This window comes from Canis aureus, chromosome 26 (assembly GCF_053574225.1).
Source record: "Canis aureus isolate CA01 chromosome 26, VMU_Caureus_v.1.0, whole genome shotgun sequence".
Lineage (NCBI taxonomy): Eukaryota > Metazoa > Chordata > Mammalia > Carnivora > Canidae > Canis > Canis aureus.
In genome coordinates, this window is record NC_135636.1 from 51,152,671 (window position 1) to 51,174,539 (window position 21,869).

At 57.6% G+C, this 21,869-nt stretch overlaps 1 protein-coding gene and 1 long non-coding RNA gene across 5 annotated transcripts in view; one reads left to right on the plus strand and one right to left on the minus strand.

The window, feature by feature from the left end:
- The window catches only part of CDH4 (cadherin 4), a 508,943-nt gene that overhangs the window by 89,461 nt on the left and 397,613 nt on the right, over positions 1–21,869 (plus strand). The gene's annotated exons all lie outside the window — the stretch shown is intronic.
- Positions 14,397–16,953, minus strand: LOC144298642 (uncharacterized). Its single transcript, XR_013365594.1, has 2 exons — positions 16,144–16,953; positions 14,397–16,053 (listed from the first exon to the last, which is right to left on the minus strand). It is a non-coding gene; the product is annotated as an uncharacterized LOC144298642 (long non-coding RNA).

The following is a 21,869-nucleotide window of genomic DNA, read 5'->3' on the forward strand; positions in this document are numbered from 1 at the left end:
GAGAGGGACCGCCAGCTCCCCTGAGACCCCGGGGTCGGGCCCAGAGCCGCGCGGAGCCGAGCCGGGCTGAAGACGCAGCAGAGCGGGAAGCGGGTTCACCCGAGGTGCTGGGCGCACCCTGGAGGCAGGTCTCGAATCCGGAACGCGCTCCCACGGGGCCGAGGCCGTCCCTCCTGCTCGTACCCCTGCCCCTCGCCCCGGCCGGGCACGTGTTGCTGTGGCTCGGGGAGCTCGTCCCAAGCCCAGGCTCGTGAGGACGACGCGGAGGTGGTGTTTGGTGGAGCCGCAGGCAGCGGCCCGTGTCTGCAAACGCCGCGCCCGTTCCAGGTTCAGGAAATGCTGGTCTAAGTGAATCCGCGTTTTCAGGATTCGGCTTTCGTGGTTGAACTCGATACGTTTGTTCCGCGTCCGTGACCCCGTCTCTCCCTCTGCCCCTTCTTGCCGGGCGGGCAGCTAAGCACCAGAGTAAGCACGTGGGTGCCCGGCCAACCCGGAGGGCCAAGAGCCACATCCTTCCCTGGCCCGTCGCTCATGGGTGACTCAGCCACTGGTCCTGATGTCACGTGTTGGCCTGGGCCCCACACAGATGCAGACCCGGCGGCGGCAGCATAAGTACTGGGGGCCCCAGGCCTTCCCACCCCGCGTGACATCTAGAGGAAACCAGGGCACGCATCTCCAAGCGTGCACTCTGCCCATCATGCTCATGCAGCGCGTCCCCGTGGGGCTGCAGGGCTCCGTCCTGTGGCCTCTAGTCCACAACATCTGCTTGTGGGTGCACCATGCTGGCTTCCTGGGACCAGCGGTTGGGGGTTCCTCGTCCATAAAGGAGCAGCCCCCAAGCTGGCCGGGCCTCTGGCACCCCCGGGGGCACTCATGGGTCCCTCCACACGGGAGGTGGCAGTGAGAGGCTGCAGAGGGGACCTCGGGGGACCCACGCCGGCTGCCCCATCCCACCCACCGACCAGCCAGGGGCCGGTTTTGCCTCAGGTGAGGAGGAGTAGCTGTGTCTCCCCCGCTTACGCTCACCCAGGTAGAGGCGTGGCCACGTCAGTAGCAGTAGAACATGCTCACCTGGGGCACCTGGGGGCTCAGCGGTTCAGCGTCCACCTTCAGCCCAGGGCGTGACCCCAGGGTCCAGGGATCGAGTCCCACATCGGGCTCCCTGCAGGAAGCCTGCTTCTCCCTCTGCCTGTGTCTCTGCCTCTCTCTGTGTCTCTCATGAATAAATAAATAAAATCTCTAAAAAAAAGGACACACTCCCCAGCTTAGAGGTTCAGTCCCCACTATAGGAGGCCAGAGCGTGCGCGGTCACGCTGGGGACTGAGGCTAACGGGGTTGAGCCTGCAGCACAGGGACGGTCATAAACGAGCCCAAGGCCTGATCCTACCACGCATGACGCTCCAGACCTCTGTTTTTACACTGAGTTGTCACTGCTTAATCTTATTTTTCATAAATAGCATGACTTCTGCCTTGTTTCCTAACAAACTGGAGGCTTTGGCTGCCCGGGGCCCATGCTGCAGGCACGTGCTCTGAGTCACCCGCGTTCCCGCCGGGGCCCCCCAGCCTGTCTTTCCCGCCGGCCCTGGAGCCCGAGGGTTCAGCAGAACCCACAGCCCCGTGTGGGGCCCAGGACGCTTCCCAGCTCCCAGCCCACGGCCGCACGGATCCGCCGCGGGGGCAGGTGCCATCCCGCACGGGACATGCGAGATGGGCTGTGCCTTCTCGCTGCTCACTTGGAGTTGCTGGCGACTCACTCAAGGCTCCCTTCATCGCTCTGGAAACAGCGACGGTGTTCTCCGGTCACCGCAGATACCGTGGCGGGGGGGGGGGGTTGGGGGTTCTCCTGCTTCATCCCTTGTAATGAAGGCCGTCCTGGGCCTCTCAGGACCACTGGGCCCTAACGGAGGAAGAGCAGCAGACACAACTAGAGAAATCTCTCGCTGTCGCTGACCTCCCCGTAAAGCAGGAGCAGGAACCGGGGCCGTAAGCTCCACCACTCACACCTCAACTGTCGCGTGGCCCGGGCCGGTTGTGTGGGGTCGCTGGGGCTGTTTTGTCAGTTGTGCAATCATAGTGATGATTCCTCATTTCTGGGCACCGTTGGGTGTGCTGGTGGACACGCTGTACAGTGACCTGAAAACGCCGAGGGTCACAAAAAGGCCAAGCGACTTGAAGAAACAGAAAGGTGTGTATCTGCGTGAACTCTGGACTGGCTCACACCCAACGTCTGGGGCACTCTGTTCCCTTCGGAGACGATGGAGAGGGCACGGAAGCTGCTAGGCACAGAGCAGGAGGGGTCCCTGGGCGCGGGGGTGCCGGCGTGTGTGGGCCGGGTGCACGTGTGGCTGGGAGAGAGTTTGCACGGAGCTCCTTGATGGTAGTGAGTCAACAAGCTTTGACAGATCAGCCACTCTGAGTTTTAAAATATTCGTCAAACACCCATCAGGGATCAGTCACGGAGCTCGGGTCTGGTGGGGAAACAGCAGTAAAATATGGTCGCTCCTGAGGGGCTCATGTCTCAACAGGGAGGAAGGTGTAGGAAGGTGAGCACAGCGCATGTGACGCGGAGGACACGGATCATCCCCTGTGCAGGGAATCTGGGAAGGCTGCACAGCGGAGGTGATGGCCAGGGTAGGGAGGGGATGAGACAGGAGATTGACCAGGGCATCCCTTCATGTCTGGCGTGTACGTGTGGCATACCTAGGGGGTTCCCAGGAGGCCTGCGAAGCATGTGGGGGCAGTCTGGGATGTGTTTAAGAGAGTTGACGCAAGTCAGACCGCCTGGGCTTAGGTCCTGGCTCCTCTATGTGGGTCCCTGTGGCCTTGGGCAAATTGCTTAAGTTTTCTGGGCCTTAGTTTTCTCAGCTATAAAATGGGATAACAACACTATCTACTTCAGAGGGGCTTTATAAGGCTGGGAAGAGTGCTTAGAAGAGTGTTAGGTACCTACTAAGTGCTCGGTAAAGTTAGATGATGATGGTGGTGGTGGTGATGGCAGTAGTGGTAGTGTTGGTGGTGACGGTACTGGTTGTGGGGTGATGGTCACCATCGTGTTGGTGGCGGTGGTGATCATGATAGTGGCGGTGATGGTGATGATGGTAGTTGTGATGATAATGCTGGTGGTGATGGCAGGGATTATAGTGATAAGGATGATGCAGGTGATAACAGTAATGATGATGGTTGAGATGTGATGGTGGTGGTGGTGGTTGTGGTGATGATGATGGTTGAGATGTGATGCTGGCGGTGGTGGTGGCGGCGGTGGCGGTAGTAGGGTGGTGGCGGTGGGAAATGTGGAAGCAATGGTAGTAGTGCCGGCGGCATCAGCAGTGACATCTATAGCGCGGACAGTACAGAGGGTGGTGATGCCTGCCGTCTGTTCCCCCTTAGTGTCGGTGAGATGAGCACGGATCGTGTGACGTGAGGAAGTGGCCGAGGAGTGGATCACCCGGGAATGCTGTGCTGAGGATTGTGGTTGCTACTGGAAGGGAGCACAGGGGAGGGAGCGCAGGGGCAGCTGGGCTTCTGTCGGCGGAAGCCAGGCTTGGAGCAGCTTCCCAGCTTAGAGAAATGGCAGCGGCACAGCCGTGGAAGCGGGAGAAGCCCGGGGCAGGTTCCTCCCAGAGTCGCTGGAGGGCCCTGGAAGGGGTGCTCCTGTTTCCATCTCACAGGTGAAGCACGTGAGCTCGGGGATGTGGCAGGACCACTCAGGGTCACCCGGGCGGAGGCAGCGAAGCCAGGATCGCAGGCGGCACGTGGCCCCACTCACACCCGCTCTGCCCCGGCAGGTCACCGGGCAGGTAGCCTGTCCACAATCTGCTGGTCATCCTAGCACAAGGGGCCTGTCTCTTGCGGCAAAAGCCTAATCGCGTGCCTTTAGGGCCACCTCTCTCGTCCCCACAGCGGGCCCTCGCAGGGCAAGCTTGGAACTACGGGGTGGTGGGATACCAATGCGCTCCCACCACTGATACGTGATGGGAGGCTGTCGTTCACGTCTGCGTTGCCAAGGTAACAGGGGATTTGGAAGGGACGGCCCAGCGACACATTTTGCAAGCAGTACTCTGGGTTATTGAAGACTTGGTGGCTCGGGCTAGCACTGCGGAGGTCGGGAGCGCGGAGGCCCCAGGAGCACGGCCATCTTCCGTGATGGGCGAGGAGCTCCAACCCCTTGGAAAAAGCTGCTCTGGGGGCTCCTGGCCGGTGGCAGATTGGGGTCCCCTGCCGTGTCGGGGCATCCGCTATGGCTGAGGTGCCTGTGGTTGCACGGCCGGGGGTTTGTGCCAGGTGTCCCTCCCGGTCTGCGCCCTCCATCCTCTCTCCCACTTCCGTCCCCGGTCCGAGTGCAAAACCCTCTATCACCAAGACAGCCCCGCATGGCCCGAGTGACAAGTGTCACCAGGACTCAGGAGTTTTGGGATCCGCTGCCGGCACTCGGCCCAGGGACCCCTCCCACCTCCACCCCAGCCTGCCCGGCCACCCTGCAGGCAGGCGCTGCGTCACCTGCATGGGGACCTTGCTTCGCTCCTTTGTGCATGTGGAGAGTGACTGCAACCCCGTCTGCATTCCCCGGCCCCGTGAGGGTTTGGGAAAACCTGACGTTGTGCAGAATCTGAACACGAGTGTCTGGAACGAAGAGAAGCTGGTCTGGCTTCTCGACTCAGACACGAGCCCAAACCCCCCGCCGGACGGTCCCTGCAGTCCCCCGATCGTGTTGGCTTGGAAGCAACCTCCGCGTCTTTCATACGGTCCAAAGGCGCGACCGGGATGCCCAGGGAGGCCGTGGGCGTCGGGCTCAGGGCTGGTCCCTTTCAGAGCCAGGCGCAGCCCAGGCCGCTACCGCATCAGAATCGCGTTCAGAGCAACCCTTTGGCGTGACGTGAATGGGCTCCGCGGCCGCCCCCTGTTTTTTACTTCATAAGGTTTCTGGACCTTGCGAGGGCAGCTCCTGTGATTGACTGAGCAGTAGATGGATGGGCCCTCGTGACGCGTTCCAGGCAGTTCCAACATCCTTCGGCGTCCCCCAGAGAGAGGGAGTAACGTGACCTCCGGAGCCTTTTAGGTTTCTTAGCGTTGTGTTGGTGTTGCTTGACCTAAATAAACATATTCAGGAAGAGGCGTTTTAAAGGCTTCGTTGGGATATGGATTTGGTTCCTTTAAAAGTTGGAGAGTAGTGTTTTGGGGTCATGTGGCTACTTGAACAAACGGGTCTGAAATCGAAATGTCGGGCAGGGCTGTGTCCGCGCTGGAGGCGTCGGGGGCGGTGGGGGGAGCCTTCCTGCCTCCTCCAGCTCCTGGCAGCCGTGGCCGCCCCTTGGCCTGTGGCTGTGTCTCTCCAGCCTCCTCCCCCACCTTCACGTCCCTGCCTCTCCCCGCGCTCGCTCTCCCCTCTTCTTCTAAGGACACTGGTCACTGGATTTAGGGCCCAACCGGATAATCCGGGATGATCTCTTTATCTCAAGATTCCTAATTACTTCTGCAAATATTCTTTCTCCAAACAGGCTGACATACACAAGTTCTAGGGATTTGGCATGGACTTATCTTTTTTGGGGTCACCATTCCAGCTTCTTTGTATAGCTCTGTATGGTTTAGCATGATTTACAAACTTTTTGCTTTGAACATAGGTTGATAAGGAGTTGGCGGAGATAGTACACACAGGTCCCTTGGCCCCGTCCCCTCCTGGTGTCACACCTAGCGAAGTGATGTTGATACAATCCACAGATTTTAGACATCATTTTCTTTTTTTTTAAGGTATTTATTTATTTATTTATTATTCATTCATTCATTCATTCATTCACTCATGAGAGATGCAGGCAGAGGGAGAAGCAGGCTCCATGCAGGGAACGCGACATGGGACTTGATCCCGGGTCTCCAGGATCACGCCCTGGGCCGAAAGGCAGTGCTAAACCACTGAGCCACCCGGGCTGCCCTAGGCATCATTTTCTTTTGAGGATCTAATTTCAAGTCAGAGAGAGGTGTGTGTACACCGCAGACCCCCTCCCTTTTTTTTAATTTATTTATTTTTTATTTATTTATGATAGTCACACAGAGAGAGAGAGAGAGAGAGGCAGAGACACAGGCAGAGGGAGAAGCAGGCTCCATGCACCGGGAGCCCGACGTGGGACTCGATCCCGGGTCTCCAGGATCGCGCCCTGGGCCAAAGGCAGGCGCTAAACCGCTGCGCCACCCAGGGATCCCGCGCAGACCCCCTTCCTAGCTGGGGGACTTCGTGCAAGCTTCTCACCATCCCCAGCCCAGGGCTCTTCCTTCCACCAGGGAAAGGGGCGCCTGAGAGCCACAGACGTGGGGGTCCAGAAGGTGGGTGGCCTGCGCCCACATGGTGAGCGCTGCTCCCTTCAGTAGACTAAAGCTGCAGCTCGGACACAGGATGCGCTTCCAGGTTTGCTCCTTGGAAGGGTCTGGAGAGCAGACTTGGAACATGCACGGGTCTTAAAAAAAAAAAAAAAAAAGGAACATGCACGGGGCTTGGAGTGAGCTCCCCAGCAGGGTCTGCGCTCCCGAGCACCGACGGCCGAGCCCGCGGCCCAGAGCAGCTGTCACTGGCCGGCAGCCACGCAAGGTAACCCGGTACTTCTCGCCGTGAATGCCAAGCGGACGGGATAGTTAGCGCCGTGGTTTTTATCGTTCTGGGAGCTAACCCAGCGTTCGAATCCGAGTAGGAAAATCATGCACGAGTCGTTAAGAAATGCGGAGCCTCGTCTTCCTGACGGAGAAGGCAGTGGTCGTGGTGCGTCGAGTGTCGGCGCTGCAGTCTCCAGCCTGCTGCTCCCCTGTGACGGGACGGCCATCAGGTTCCGTGACCTAAAAGGGAGGGGAGGGCTGTCCCTCCTCACACACACACACACCCCACCGGTGAGGTTTCCAGAATGCATCATTTAAATGCACTGAGTCGATTAAGAATCCTTCGAGGAGCAGCAGAAAAATCACGGCAACACCCCGTCCTGTCCCCAGCGCTTGACCAACCCCACTCACCGCCCCTGTGCTTGATCATTAAGTTCCGACTGCAAGTTTGGGGAGTGAAATGTCAACTTCAGGAGTGTGGAGCAGAAAGGAGAGTCCGTGGGCATCGTTGTTTGAACCGGGGACAAATCATTCAACGAATATCAGATGGTAATTGGCCTTTGTTTAAAGTGGAGCGTCATGCAGGTAAGGACTGTAGATAATTTTGTTGCAGATCTCTTTTTTTTTTTAAATTATTATTACGCAGACTAATTTGATATTGTCCTGGGAAGCCGTCCCTTTGAATATTCAACAAAAGCAACAATGCGCCGGAGAGATGATAATTTATGCTCGGTGACAGCTATCACCTGCTACCCTTCATCACACGTTTACGGGGAGACGCTCGACGCTTCCAATCTCATTAAGCTATTTATTCATTGTAATGAATGATTTTAATGTACTGCATTAAGGTTATGCCACACTGAACTGTTAAGAAAATCCATCTTACTGTACACATGTTAATGTTTGCAGTTAAATTAATGCCTTTATCGCCGCCTCGCCGGTCGAACGGACACCACGTGCGGAGTGATCACACCCGTCTTCCCCCCGCCGTCCCGTCCCGGGTCACTTCTCCATACAGCTGCGGCCACCTCGCCGGCGCGGTGTCCGTGGACAGAAGCGCCACCTGTCTCGCATGAGCTCATGCATCGCGGGGGCTGCTCGCCGCAGCACCCCCTTCTGCACCAGCCACCACGGGGCTGCCGGCACAGCCTCCCGGGCTGCATGCCACCCGTCCGTGCCCCTCCCTGGATCCTTCAAGATGCTGTTGGCACGTTGCAAAGACAGGAAGATAATATCTTTCCTGACGATGGAAGGCAGCTCTAATAAAAAGCTGTCATTCACAAATCCAGATCCACTGTCACACGATATGCATTTTAAAGACCATATGAACTGTTAAGTGGCTCAATATGGACAGCCCGCATGGTTATTACAACTCGGAGATTTTTAGTGGTGAGAGAAGGGGGTGTGGGGCCCGCTACAGCTTTTGGCAAAGGAAAAGTTTGGGGTTCTGCAAAGAAACACGGCACCTGCGCTCTGTGACATCCCAGTTGTCTATCCTACACCTGCTTGAGGGGGCCTCGCTGAGGAGGGTGGGACGTGGGCAGGGGGTGCATGCAGCCACAGCCCCGGACGGTCGTCCTCAACCATCTAGCAAATACTTGAAAGCTGCAAGCTGCACCGGGTGACAAAGTCCCCATCTGAAGGCAGCAGATGGGAATTCAGAATGGCACTTTGCAAGGGGAAGGTTAGGTGGGGCTTGGCATGTAGCATCGTAGATTCGGAGAGGAGGAGGAGGAGGAGAGACCCGCTCACACCAGGGCCAGGGTGAGGTCTGGGACGCCAGCACCCTCCCCAGTCCGTCTGTCCGAGAAGCTGCCAGCGTTCTGCCCCGTAAGATCGCTGGGACGTTTGTGATTGACATTTGCTTCGAGCGCCTGCTTATTTTACAGATGATATCACCAGGGCCCAATCAGGGACGCGGGCTTTGAAATTTAAGGAAGAAAAATACGTTCTTTGGGAGAAAGCAAATGCAGAAAATTGTAGACAATTATTCTGGGCTTCTTTTAGACCGTGCGGAAATAATTAGCCCATCGCACTCAACCCAGCAGTTTACGATAAACGAAAACATCCACTTAGCGAGAATTTTTAGTTTTAGAAGAGAAGGAATAATGTGGGGAGAGAGTGTGCCACCCTGTCCCCACCCACCCCCCAGGCGTGTTTGGTTTCCCGAGAAAGAAAATAGCCAGAGATCATTCTCGAGGAGGGTGCAAGTGGACATGCCGTGACCCCCCGTGCATGCACGCATGGCGGGCGGCACATGAGGGTGGCGTCCGCCGGGAGGCTGGAGGCGGCGAGCCTCCCTTCCCTCTGCCTCGTCCTCGGGGCGCAGTGCTTGGCGTCTCCGGTCGGTCGGGGTCGTCTATCCCTCACACTCGTCCGCACGTGGCCCCATCTGTGTCCCGGTGAGCGCTTAGGGCTCTGCACAAGTTGTAAGCGGCTGTTTGTCCCCTTGAGGGAGCAGGCTCGTCTCTACCTTGCCTGAGTCCAGTGCCTGGCACGTAGCAGGCGGTTCACAAATGTTCATGGAATGAATATCTGACCTGGTTTGAGGAACACGTGGAGGGCACTTTGGCAGAGTCTCTGGCAGCGTGCGAGCGACTGTGGTTGCAAACATCGACCTGGGTGCGGGGGACACGGAGCCCACGGGTTGGGGGGTGCTGCTGAACATCCTGCAGCGCCAGGGCGGCCCCCACGGCAGAAGACGGTCCGGCCCAAGATGTGGGGCGTGCCACGTTTGAGAAACCCCAGTCGAGATCGTGAGATCTCAGGTCATCTCTCTTCCTTTCCATTGTAACGATTTCCCAAATTCTCTGAAGTCGTTTTGTAATTAAAAATTACTTATTAAAGAGGTATTTTTAATTAGGACCAACGGGGGAATTAAAGAAGCCGTGGCTGTCAGGACTGGCGTGGTCACAGCACGCTGTTGCCACCTGCTAGTTTTCATCCCTGAGGAAATTTCTGGGGCCAGTTTGCATACCTGCACATGCCCTCAGGCCTCAGAATCCCTGGAAGCTCAGAGAATATTCTAGAGAACACCCTTGAGATATGCCCACTCTGCGATCTGCCGGGTAAGTGAGCCCACAGAAGCAGCAATTTACCCAAATGGACGGAGTCAGCACCATTTAGGGGCAGAGGGGCCGAGCCGCTGTGCTGCTGCGTTGCAAGGCATGGACGGCGTCGGCTGCACCGGTCGGGGCCTGGTGTGCGGCCAGGACGCACTGAACATGATGCTGGCAGTGGACGGAGGTCTGGGCCGGCCGGTTCCTACTGGTGCCCCGTCACCCCAGGCATTCTTGTCGTGCACCATCGGCCTGGCTGACACGCTGCACGGGCTGAGGGATGTGCACGGAGCAGCATGTGCAGCCCCGTCTCCATAAATGCTGTTCCTACAGCCTTTTGGGGAACCCCCACTTGGCGTACAGGGCTCTGGGATTGCCTGAGCCAAGGCTCTGCGACGGTAAGAGGTGTGAGTACTGCCCATCGGGGTACGTCCTGGGACTCTCCCTGGCCCTGGCATGTTTGTGCGTGGGGAGCAAGACTAGCTGACCCAACTTCCTTCCTCTCTCCCTTAGGTAATAGAAGCAGAATGATCCTTAGGTTAAAAAAAAAAATTGGGAAACCATATTTCTGCATTGGCACGTTGTCCTCTGAGGACACCGTCTGTCCCTAATTACCAGTCCTGCTTCCAATTTGCCCTGGCTGGGCAGCCTTCCCGAGGCGTGCCCTTGGGTGCACCGCGCCGGCAGCAGGGGAAGGCCGTCGGCTGCCGCCCTCGGGGAGTTCTTTCCTGCCGGGCTCCTCTCCCTCTCCGGGCGCTGAGCAGAAGGTGACGATGAGCCAGGGGAGGGAAACCGCTCTCGGTGACCAGTGCGGAGGCAGCGACGGTCAACGGGGACCTGGGGAGGGCTGGCGGGGTCGCCTTTCCCAGGCCTGGCAGGTGAGGAAGCCGCTGTGAGAACGTCTCATGTGCACTGGGGCCCAGCGCGAGGTCCCGGCTCAGCACGGCTTTCAGCGTCACCCTGGGCTTTTGTAAAATGTCCCATTTCCTCTGGGGGGTGAGCACCTCATGCTGCAGGAGGTGGACGGGGGGACTTTATGCTGCATAAAACTGGCCTTGCATTCCCAAGGGATTGGGAAATTCCCCTTTGTCTGGTGTAGAGTCAGCGGCCTGGCGTGCTCCCCGTGGGCTGGGGGCCGAGGGCGCCGGAGCTGGTGCTCCCAGGTCCACCCTGCGTGCTGGTGCGCAGGTGCTCCCTGGCCCCCCGGCCTGCGAGGCACAGGGGCGGGGACGGTCCGTGCCCCCCTGACGTTCTTTCCAGGGAAGTGAGTTCCTTGGGCACGAAAATTAGCCTCCTTTAATGACAAAAATGATATAGTCCATTGAAGTAGGGCTGGATTTATCTCATGACGGCGCCTGCCACGGCCTGGAGTATTTATTGAGCAGTTTCAAAGTTCATTAAGTGCCAGAGATTAGAGGCTGCCCCGCGCGGTGCCCCGTACAGGGGACGTAAGGCCCTATTACTTGGTAAAATGTTTGCTCTGTTGTTAATTCAACTCCCCTGACTTCTCATCTTCGGACTCAAAAGACATTTTCCCGTGCTGTTAAATTTGACATTTTCAAAGGACCCGGGACTGTTGTTCACAGCACTCACCAGAAGCCCGCGACAGCACATTTATTTCATGGGGGAGGAATGCTCGCCCCCCACCGCTCTCTCAAATGTCAAACGCATTAGCCCTGCCTTTTCCCCACACGCTCTCCTGGGTCCCCTGACTCAGCCCGAGCCGCTGACCGCCAGCACGGCTCCCCGGCAGGAGGGAAGTGCAGGTGGACCCTGCTCCCCGCAGCGGCTGGGCCCCGCCCCTCCGACCCGCCGTGCCCTCGGCACCCACCCGACGACGGCAGGGCAGGACACGTGGGGACAGGGCCCCGTCCGCGTTTCATGCTGTGTGTTTCACTTCCGATTTCCTTCCGAGCCCGTTCCCGCTGAATCTCCACAGGAAAAGACGTTTTAAGAGCTCATGTGACCGAGGGCCTCTGTTTGCTGGATTGTGCAGCGAGGTCCTGCTGGCACCGACCACACTGGGCAATGGGTCCTCCCGTGAGCTGGCCCGGGACGCGGACGTGAAGACGGCGGACGGTGGAGCCCGTCTGCGGTCCTGGAGAGAAGAGCAGGACAGGCCTTTGGTCTCCCCCCAAGAAGGAGGGGGCCGCGGGTGGGCCGTTTGATGCGCGGATAGACAGCCGCCCGCCGTCTGATTTGGGGCCCCCGGCCCTGGCACGTCTAAACCTGGAAGCTTTCGTTGGCAGCATGAAGGAACTTCCTTCATGTTCTCGAGACGAGATGAGATGTTCTCAGGAAAGTAATTCTGAATTACCGCCCGGCCCGGGAGTGTCTACGGAGCACACCCGTCACGCAGAGGACACTTCGAGCGCAGCTACTGCAGCCGCGCAGCGCGGATCGCTGAGGGCCTCCCGGCGGCGTGGCCGGTCACTCCAGGCCTCAGACTCCCTCCGTCCGATCAGGGGAGTAAGAGTGTGTGGCTTGCTTGCCGCCTTCTCCTGAGGATTAAATAAGATCACGCCGGGGATAAGAGCTCAATGATTAATAATAATAATCAACACCACCCACGGAAAATGCCAATATTTATTAAATCCTTGCATGTCCCGGGCACGGATCCAAGCAGCACGTGTCTGGTACCCGCACATACAGTGTTCAGAGCAGTGGAGCGACTCCCACCGGGTGCACAACAGGAGAACGGTGGGCCCAGAGAGGTGATGTGACTTGCCCAAGGATACACAGCTGAGAGGCAGCCGAGCTCGGATTCAAAACTAGCCTGTCTAAACCTGGGGATTGCGCGGCTGACCGTCACAGCACGGTGTTAGCGGCTTCCCACGGGATGTGGGTGTGTAATGCACCTGGCGGACTCAGCCAGCCACCGTCACACGCGTGGTCGTCACCGCGGGAAGAGTGATTGCCTGTGTCTCACTGCATCGGTATCGTCTCTAGTGTTGGTCCTCGTGGGTGTATCACGTACAGAACAGAAAATACCGAAGTCACCGCATGGTCATCACGCTCAATGGCCTAGGACGGTGCTGGGCGTTGGACACCCGTGAGGCAGGAGGGGGCCGTCCCACCTGGAGGTACTCAGAGGTCATGTGGGTGTGTGTCTCGAGGGAGCCAGCGCCTCCTCGGATCCCCCACCCCACCCCGAGCGTTCCGCCTGATTCCCCTCCACCGTCGGAGGTGCCTGGCTCCCCTGACGGCCTCTTTGTCCGCGTCAAGGCCCAGCTCCAGCATTTACTCCCCGCCGCCGAGGGTGTCCCGCCCCCACCTGCCGTCTCCGGAGAGGGAGGGACGAGCCCAGGTCTGGGGGTGTAAGGGAGGACTTTGCCCCGAGCCCTGGAGTGACTTGCCCCGGTCCATGCTGGGACCTGGATGGAGACAGATGCAGAGGACGGGATGTTCCTGTGCTCTAAACGCTGCAGAAGGAGCCGGGTGCCTGGAAGCAGTTATGGGAAGATAGGGGGTGGTGGCTGTGCACCCCATCTCAACGGCCAGGCCCTGCCCCCCAGCGGGCCATTGAGCCAGACCTACCACGCCTGCCAGCTTCTCAGGAGCCCGATCCAGATTTTCATGTGAGAGCTTCCCATTTTTAAATGTTGGAAGCTTCATATTAAAATACAAAGAAAGCTCCGAGCTGCCATGTAGGCCAAATCAGACGCTTACGTGGTTGGACATCTCTGTGGCCGCTGCACGATGAACACCCGCACCCCCACCTCGGGCCTTCCTGTGCGCTCACCATGTTCTAGAGCCTCTCCTGGGCCCGTCATGAGATCTGCCCGCTAGGCCCCAGCCACCTGCCTGGTTGTCGGCCACCGACCCCAAGCTCGGGGGGCGGACCTCCCGAGAGCTCTAGATCGGATGCTGGCTCTCCTCTTTGGCGACTGGGCCTTTTGGGGGATCCCTGGGGGGGTCCTCCTCCTGCTTCTCAGGCCCTCGCCCCTTCCGAGGCCAGAAATCTCCAGGCTTTGTAATAGTTTCTGGGGAACTCATCACTGGATCAGTGGTTCCAAACCCCCGAGAAAAAGATTTGGCCACTTAATCCCAGAAGATCGACATTTGTCATCCAATGAATCATATATGAGAGCCACCGTGTTACTTAGTGTGTGTTACTGAGTGAAAACACACAATGAGTATGTTAAAAGGTGAGAAAAAAATAAACGTTGACTTATTAGCAGCACAGGAACGTCTGTGCTCGTGTATATGGCATTATTGTACGTGTGTGGTGTTATTCGTGATGTTACTAATTCTAAACACTGAATTTTAAAAGCTAACTGTGCTGTCAAGGCACAGCAACCACTTAGACTGAGCTCCATCCCTCATGAGAGTGTGCGTAGATATTTCATAGTCTTACTAATTTCAGAAATTTTGGGTGATTTCATCAGATCTACCTACGTCCTCTGTGGCCTTTGACCTCATAGGGTGACTGACAGCTTGGATTAGGGCTAGAAGTACTGCCTCCACCTCTGGCCCTTTGCTTGTTTTTGTAAATAAAGTTTTATAAGAACACAGCTACACCTACGTGTCCTTCGCAGAGCTGACTGGTTGAGCCAGAAACCATACATGGCCCCCAAAGCCGGAGATATCTGCTAGCTGGGCCTTCCCAGAAACGGCAGTGATTCCCAAACACAAGAGGCGCCGTCCCTGAACCGCCAGGGGCCTTTGTCGGAGATCCAGATCCTCGAAGATCCACATCCTCAGCTCCTCCTCCGGAGATCCAGCAGGCAGGGATCCAGAGCCTGTATTTTCATGAGCTCCTCGGGTCATTGTCATGGGCAAGAGCAGGCTGAGGAAGAATCTAGAAAACAGCTCTGCTCTCTCGATTACATACGCCCAACGGTAATAATGGCCAGTGAGCTCTCAGACCTGTGAGGCCGCGGGCTGAGAGACCGTGTCTCAGGCCCACCGGGCCGGCGTTCCTCTGGGTTCCTCGTAGACCATCTGTGTGGGGCCGTCCACTCACCCGCGGCGCTCGCAGGAGGGGCACATTCCGCCCCTCACCCCACACCCATCCTGTTGTGGGATCTGAGCCATGGACAGGCCGTGGGCAAGTGTCCACACCACCCGCAGAGTTGGAACCACCTGCTTTCTTGCTGGCTCCCTCCGCAGCCTCAGTGCTTCCACGTTTCCCAGGCTCAGAGCCCTGAGGTCTCGGCAGAGGCACCTGTGCCCCCACGTCGGCCCTGGGACGGGACTGGATGCCCCCAATGGCTCAGAAACAGGTGTCAGATATTTGGCGGTTTTTGTCATACACTTTTTAGAACTACTTAAATCCTTATGGGAAAATTATTTCAATAAAAACATTTATATAAATATGAAATAAGTATAAAGTCTATAAAAATGAGGCCTCTTCTGGGGGTGTTTCCTCTGGGAGGAGGGGTGGTCCTAGGAGGCTGTCGGGATCCTTCTCTCTAGCCAAGTGGTGGTTTTGATGGTGGGCTCGCTTTGTGAGAATCCATCAAACTGTACGCTAGTGACTTCTGGGCTTTTCTGCGAGATGCTATGGATTGTATGCTTTCCTAAACACGTATATTTTTCTTTTTTTAATATGTTTTTCAAGATTTTATTTATTCATGAGAGACACACAGAGAGAGAGAGAGGCAGAGACACAGGCAGAGGGAGAAGCAGGCTCCCTCGTGGGAGACTGATGTGGGACTCGATCCCCAGACTGGGATCACGCCCTGAGCCGAAGGCAGATGCTCAACCGCTGAGCCACCCAGGGGGCCCAACACACTTATTTCTAAGTACGGGCCTTCGCGGACTGGCCCGAGGTGACCCACAGTCACCTGAAGGGCTGACGAGGTGGACCTCGAAGTGTGTGTGTCCCGTGCCTGGGGGAGGCCACTGGGCTGCGAACCACTGCTCCTCATAAATCCTGCCACTTTCTTCAGAATGATGTCGCCACGTGGCTTTGTATTGGTTACCTGTTTGCTGAAAGTGTCGGCATGAGATAGAACCAGTTAAGTTACATTAGAGTTTTCGTTAGAAAACTAAACAACATTCTGCCTGGGTAGGGACCCCATGGCTTTCCTGGCGTCTGTGTCGTCCTCGCCGGGCATGGCACCTGCACGCGCCCCGGGAACGGAAGGAGCCGTGAGCAGGGGCTCACCTGTGCACTGGAGAAGGCGGGGCCGAGTGTGGGGCACGGGAACCGTGTGGCAAGCTGTGCACACCGCGCACCCACGCCGAAGGCAGGTCATCGGGGGCGCGAGCTCCCGGCGTCTCTGCGGGACCCACTTGCTGCTCTCATTCACAGAGACTCCCGTGCTCACGGTGGCACCAGAGGAGCGCTGCGGTGTATCGGTCTTGGCTCCGTCTTGGAGCTGATGATGTACCTTGAAAGATGTGGAGCTTTAAGTATTTACGGGGGCCTGATGCTACAGGAGGGTGGATTTGCGCTCTGGGCGTTTCCGACCTCGGAAGAGAAGAGATGATGTTCTTACGGGGGCCATTTGTACATACAGAAGAAGGAGAGGACCCAGAAGAGAATAACGTTGGGACTTACCACCTCCTAGGGGCTCGGGAGCGGGCTGGACCTTGCGTAGTCGTGGTTGGCGGGCGGCGAGCAGAACCGGTAGGTCGTGTGTGTTCTGGGGGAGACGTGCTTTCGGGAAACGGCTCACAGGCTCGCGGGGCTGGCAAGTCTGAAACCCTGAAACCTGCGGAGCGGGCCACAGGCTGGAGACCCAGGGCCAAGCTGGAAGGCAGTCTGCGGGCACAGGCCTCTCTTCTCCGGGGCCCCTCAGTCTTTCCCTTAGGATTTCAAGTGATGAGATGCGGCCCACCCAGATGATGGAGCGTGATCTCCTTTGCTCAGAGTCTGCAGGCTTCAATGTTAACAGCATCCCCAGAGGAAATACCTCCAGCCACCCGCAGGTTGGCCTTGGACCTTCTGGGCCGCAGGGGCTACGTGAGTTGACACATAACATTGACCTTCACACACCCGGCGACCTCTCAGGCCTCGCTGATGGGCCCCCTTCCCCAGCAGGCTTCTCTGGAGAGAGGCAGGCGGTGCTGCTGTCCAGGAGCCGCGGCGACTCGAGGTAGCGGAGCGCGTGTTACCCGCTGGGTCGGGAGGCAGCTGAACTTGCCCCTCAGGACCGTCTGTTTCTCCGTGGAGAGTAAGCGACGGCAGCCAGAGGGGTGCAGAGGCCCTTCCTCCCCTGGCCCCGCGTCCTCTGGCGACTGATGTGCTTTGAGCCTCCCGCAGGAGGCCCGGCACCGAGGAGTGCCCGCATGCCCCCGGCGGCCTTGCGCTGAGAAACATGCCCCCGCCGCGGCCGGAAGCCCCCTGCCTCGGGCCAGCAGAAGCAGCCGAGGGGAGATTTATTCTGACATATTTCTGGGGCATCGTACATTCTGTCCCGATGTACTCAGACACAGGTTCCAGGAACACAGAGGATTTGGACGTGTTCCCGATTCGCGTTCCTGCCAGATGACGTCCCGCGCTTGGACAGGTTTGGAAGCTGTCCATCTTCTGGTTTGGTTTTCTCGTCATGAACTTGTTGCACATACTTTTCTCTGCAAGGGAGCCGCGGGGCTGTGGCCGCCGTTCCTGAGCGTGATGGCTCTGGGTTGGTGGAGCCAAGTGCTCTGAGTCTCACGGCGAGGCTGTTCTTGACGGTCTCTCGCTCCCTCTGGGCCCTAACTGGACCACCTCAGGGCAGCTGTCAGCCTCCCAAGAGAGCCGTAGGAGAACGGGGTCCCCTGTGGGACTCTGACCCTATCCCTTCCCCTTGCCTCCAACCACTGACTCCTTTCTGAACAGGGGACAGCGGCCACACGTGTGTCCAGTCATGGTAGCCTTGTGCACAAAGGGAGAAACCTCTCCCCTCTCCACGGCTCCCTTGTTTCTGGGAAGAATATTTTATGTGCATCATCTGTGGGTGTCCCTCCAGGCTCTCCAACAGTTGTGAGCAGCGTGTCTGGGATGGAGCACAAACCCGTGGACCCATAGCCAAGTGCACACCCGCAGACACACAGCTGAGCGAGTTCCCCGCAGACCCAGAACTTAGGGTGCACCCGTGGACCCACAGTGGAGCGTGCACTTGGGGACCCACAGCGGAGAAGGCAGCGTGTATGTCCCTTCTGGCTTCCCTGGCCTACCCGGCCTCTGCTTCTGGGGGCGTCACACTGTGCTCTACTGCCTTGACTTTGTTGCCCACTGACCCCGAAATCCTCACTCACAGTAACTCCTTCGAAGACCAGACTCTTCAAACAGTATCTTCAATGATTTTTTTTTATAAATTTTTATTTATTTATGATAGTCTCACAGAGAGAGAGAGAGAGAGAGAGAGGCAGAGACACAGGCAGAGGGAGAAGCAGGCTCCATGCACCGGGAGCCCGACGTGGGACTCGATCCCGGGTCTCCAGGATCGCGCCCTGGGCCAAAGGCAGGCGTCAAACCGCTGCGCCACCCAGGGATCCCAGTATCTTCAATGATTTTAAAGAAAGAACCTGTCGTTTCATAAAAGATTACTCACGGAGAATTCCAAGCACAGGGAACAGCGTCCCCAAGCCCCGGGCCCCTCTTCTACTGTCTCTCCACCCACGTGGGTTCTTCTGCGTCCCAGGCAGCCTGTCATCCTTCACAAGAGGAAGGGGTGTCCCTGTGGGAATGGGGAGGGCCAGCGTGCCCGTCACCCACATCTGACATCCAGCACTAAGTGTCGCCAGCTTGTAAGCACGTTTTTTAATTGCCCTTTTGTGTAGGACGTGCTTACCTGTGTGCCGTTGTGTTGGGGAGACTGAACCTGCCCTCCGGGCGCCTGGACGGGGAGGGGGTGGCCTTCCAGGCAGGGGTGGAGGGCTGGGCTCACAGGTCACCTGTGCCGCTCAGGGTGCAGGAGCCACAAGCACGCGGGGCATCCCCCGAGCTCAGCGGGTGTCATGCAGCTCATTCTCTGGGGACCTCCCTGGATGGCTGCTTTTAGAGATGAAGGGTGGGGCGGGGGTTTGCAGGCCCATCTCACCTACGCGGCCAGAAGTCGCCCCGAATGTCTGCCCTGGTTACTTGGCTCTTGCCTGCAGGATGGATGTTTAGCGTGGTGAGCATTTGCAGAGAGCTTCAGTTGTCGTACCTGGAGGGTTGGACCAGTTAACGCACGAAGACGGAAGGCCCAGCGAGGTTCCCAGTGCTCACCACGGTGGAATCTGTGGTAGAAAATCCTTTTTTTCCCCTTTCTCCCTTAATTACCGAGCTACCAATTTACTCAGGACAAAGTCTCCTGAACAAAAGCTCATTTGTCAGACTCCCTTGCAGCTAGGTGTCACCCCGCAACTAAGTTCTGACCCAGTGCATTTACGTGGGATTATTTGAGGGACTTCTAGATTTTTTTTTTTTTTTGGTGCAAACTTTCCCTTCTGCCTCCCCGTCAACCTTCTTCCCTCCTCCTTTTTCCTGTGTGGAACATAGAAGTGATGACTGGAGGTCCAGCAGCTACCTTGGACCACGAGGTGACCTTGAAGGTAGAAGCCACAGATGCACAGACCAGAGAAGTAGAAACAGGCCGGGTCTGTGCCCCTCTGCCCACCACCGTGGCCCTTCTGGACTGCCACCCTGGGCTTCGTGACGTGAGCAAATATCTTTATGAGTTCGAGGGAGGCTCTGCATGAATGGTTGATCCTAAACCTAATGCAGCTTTTCACGATGCATGACTTTTCTTCTCTTTGGACGTACTGGGAGTGTGTGTAGGGGCGTGGGTCCTGGCTCCCAGTCGTGGCCTCGCGCATCAGGCTGCTGTCTTACTCTGAGGTGTGTGGCCACCTCCCCAGAAGTCAGGACACTCAGGAAGGTGACCACCTGCTGCCCCCACCTCCCTGTGGGTACAGAGCCTCCTAACTCATCATCTCATGGAAAACATGTAAGGTGCAGTCAGAGGGCGGGAAGGGCCCCTTGCACCCCGCTTAGCTGGGCCCGTACCCCAGAGTGTGTCCTTCTCTGAGTTAGTCTCCTGGCAGCCGTGTGCCCACGTGGGCTGTGTTCACGACGCACGTTCCCGCGTCCACATCTTCGTGCCGTCAACCCACGCCCACGCTCCTGCTGCCTCACGGGACGCTTCTCTACGTACACAGACCCTACTTTGTCTTTATTCCTAAAGCCAAAGGGCAAACGGGAAAGCACCATCTCTGGCTTTGGAAAGCTTCCCGCTTTGTCCAGATATAGCAACAGGGAGTCTGGCTGGACACGGATTATCAGGAAAAATCTAGAAACCGCAGTGTGTGATTTCCGGCTCATGTAAATATCTCCACATGTTATTCTTAATTAATTATGTTTTATTGAAGCAATTAGGTGACTGACAACCTCAGTTAAGTGGTAACAAGAAGACCATGTCTTTTCACAGCTGCTGATCAGACGCTGCGGCTGGGCAGCCCTGGGGCTGGCGGTGGGTGAGGCCACAGGCGGGGCTCTGGGCCGTGTCCCCCCACCCCCGCCTCCGCCCCTCGCCGAGGAGAAGAGGCCCCTGCACCCCGTCCCTCCACTTCCCTTCTCTTTCTTTTAGTTTCCAGAAACAGTGAGGACAGCTGCTCCAATCCCAACCGTGGGGCTTCTCCGGGAAGTTGGGTTAATCTGTCTAATTTTACACCTTTCACGCCGCTCCGCGTGGTCAGAGCATCAGATAAATCTCATGCTTCTTGCCTTTTCGGAAACGGCCAGTGGCGTTCCAAGCAGCCAGCGCACCTGGCTCAGACCCGGGGCTTCGGGACGTACCGGGGATTGTGCCAGCAGGTGGGGTGGGTGTTCCCGCCGTGGCTCATGCAGAGAAGCAGAGACCACCCGGGCAGGGGCTCCGGTGGACACGGCACTGGCTTTATTTCAATCAGATTTCCCCTTAATTGGAGCCATGTCTTCGGGAAAATGCCAAACGTCCGGGGGCTTTAGAGATTAGGAGGCAGGTGGCCGTTTCGTGCTTCAGAGGAAGCACATTGTACGGGATGTGGTCAGTACACCCTCAGGGCCGGGTTTGTATGTGGGGCCTGGAGATGATGCTGAAAGCGGTCAGGTCAGCCACGCTGTCTCCTCGCCCCTGCCGTCCTAGGTCTCAGAGGCCAAGGCCAGCCTCCTGGTCCTTCTGCCCCCCGCCGCCAGGCCACCATGTCCCTTGCTGTGTCCCATGAGCTACGGCCCATGTGCTGGGACCCGCTCCAGAAACCACTTGACTCCCCTGCACTGATGCTTCACAGCTCCTCATCCATGAGCTGGACCCCAAGGCCGCTTACAGTCTTGGGGCCGGGCTCCCTCGTGTTCATCTTAAGAAGAAACCAGGGACGCCCAGGTGGCTCAGTGGTTGAGCATCTGCCTTCAGCTCAGGGCATGACCCCGGGGTCCTGGGATCGAGTCCCACATCCCCGCAGGGAGTCTGCTTCTCCCTCTGCCTGTGTCTCTCATGAATAAATAAATAAAATCTTTAAAGAAGAAGAAGGAGGAGGAGGAAGAGGGGGAGGGGGGAGGGGAAGGAGGAGGAGGAGGACCACCGCTCACGGAGTCAGTGTAGTAGAACCACGCACGGTCCAGCCTCGGCCCTGATCCCCCGCATTCACGTTCATGTAGTCGGTGTCCTCACATCGGCAACAAAGAGGAAAATAAAGCCACGGCTGCAAGAGGAGTTTAATCCAAGGGTCTCAGCAACAGATCCTTTCCCTGATACGTATTTAGACGAGACGCCGCAGCAAGTAAAGTTGCGCCCTTGACCACTTGTCAACTTGCCGCTTAAATCCCGCCCTGGGTTCACAGCAAATCTTGCCATTCTTCATCTGGAGAAGAGACCTTGCACTTTTGCCTCTAGGGCTTCAAGTTCTCAGGAAGGGTTTTAGGAGTTTCCAGACACTGGGATGTGGTTCCCTTGGCCGTGGGGAGCGCACAGAGGAAGTGGGTTGGTTCCTGGACTCGTGCAGGTGCTGCACTGGGGACCCTGCGGTGCCGTGGCCGAGGGGGGCCTGCCTCGGGCTGGAGCCGGCGACCTGGGGACACACATGCCAACAAACGTGCTGCATGGGACACAGCCCTGAGAACGTTGACACAGGGTGGTGGGGTCACTGTGCATTATGGGGGCCACAGCCAGCCTCCCTGCTCAGGAGAAATTTGGGCTGAGACTGGACAATGCGCAGGACCCAGGCTGCAGGAGACAGCAGAGGAACATTCCAGCAAAGGGATAGGAAGGAGTGCTGCAGGCACAGTGTCAGCCCCAGCTGCTCTAAGACAGACCAGGCTGGAAGCCGCAATCAGGGCGC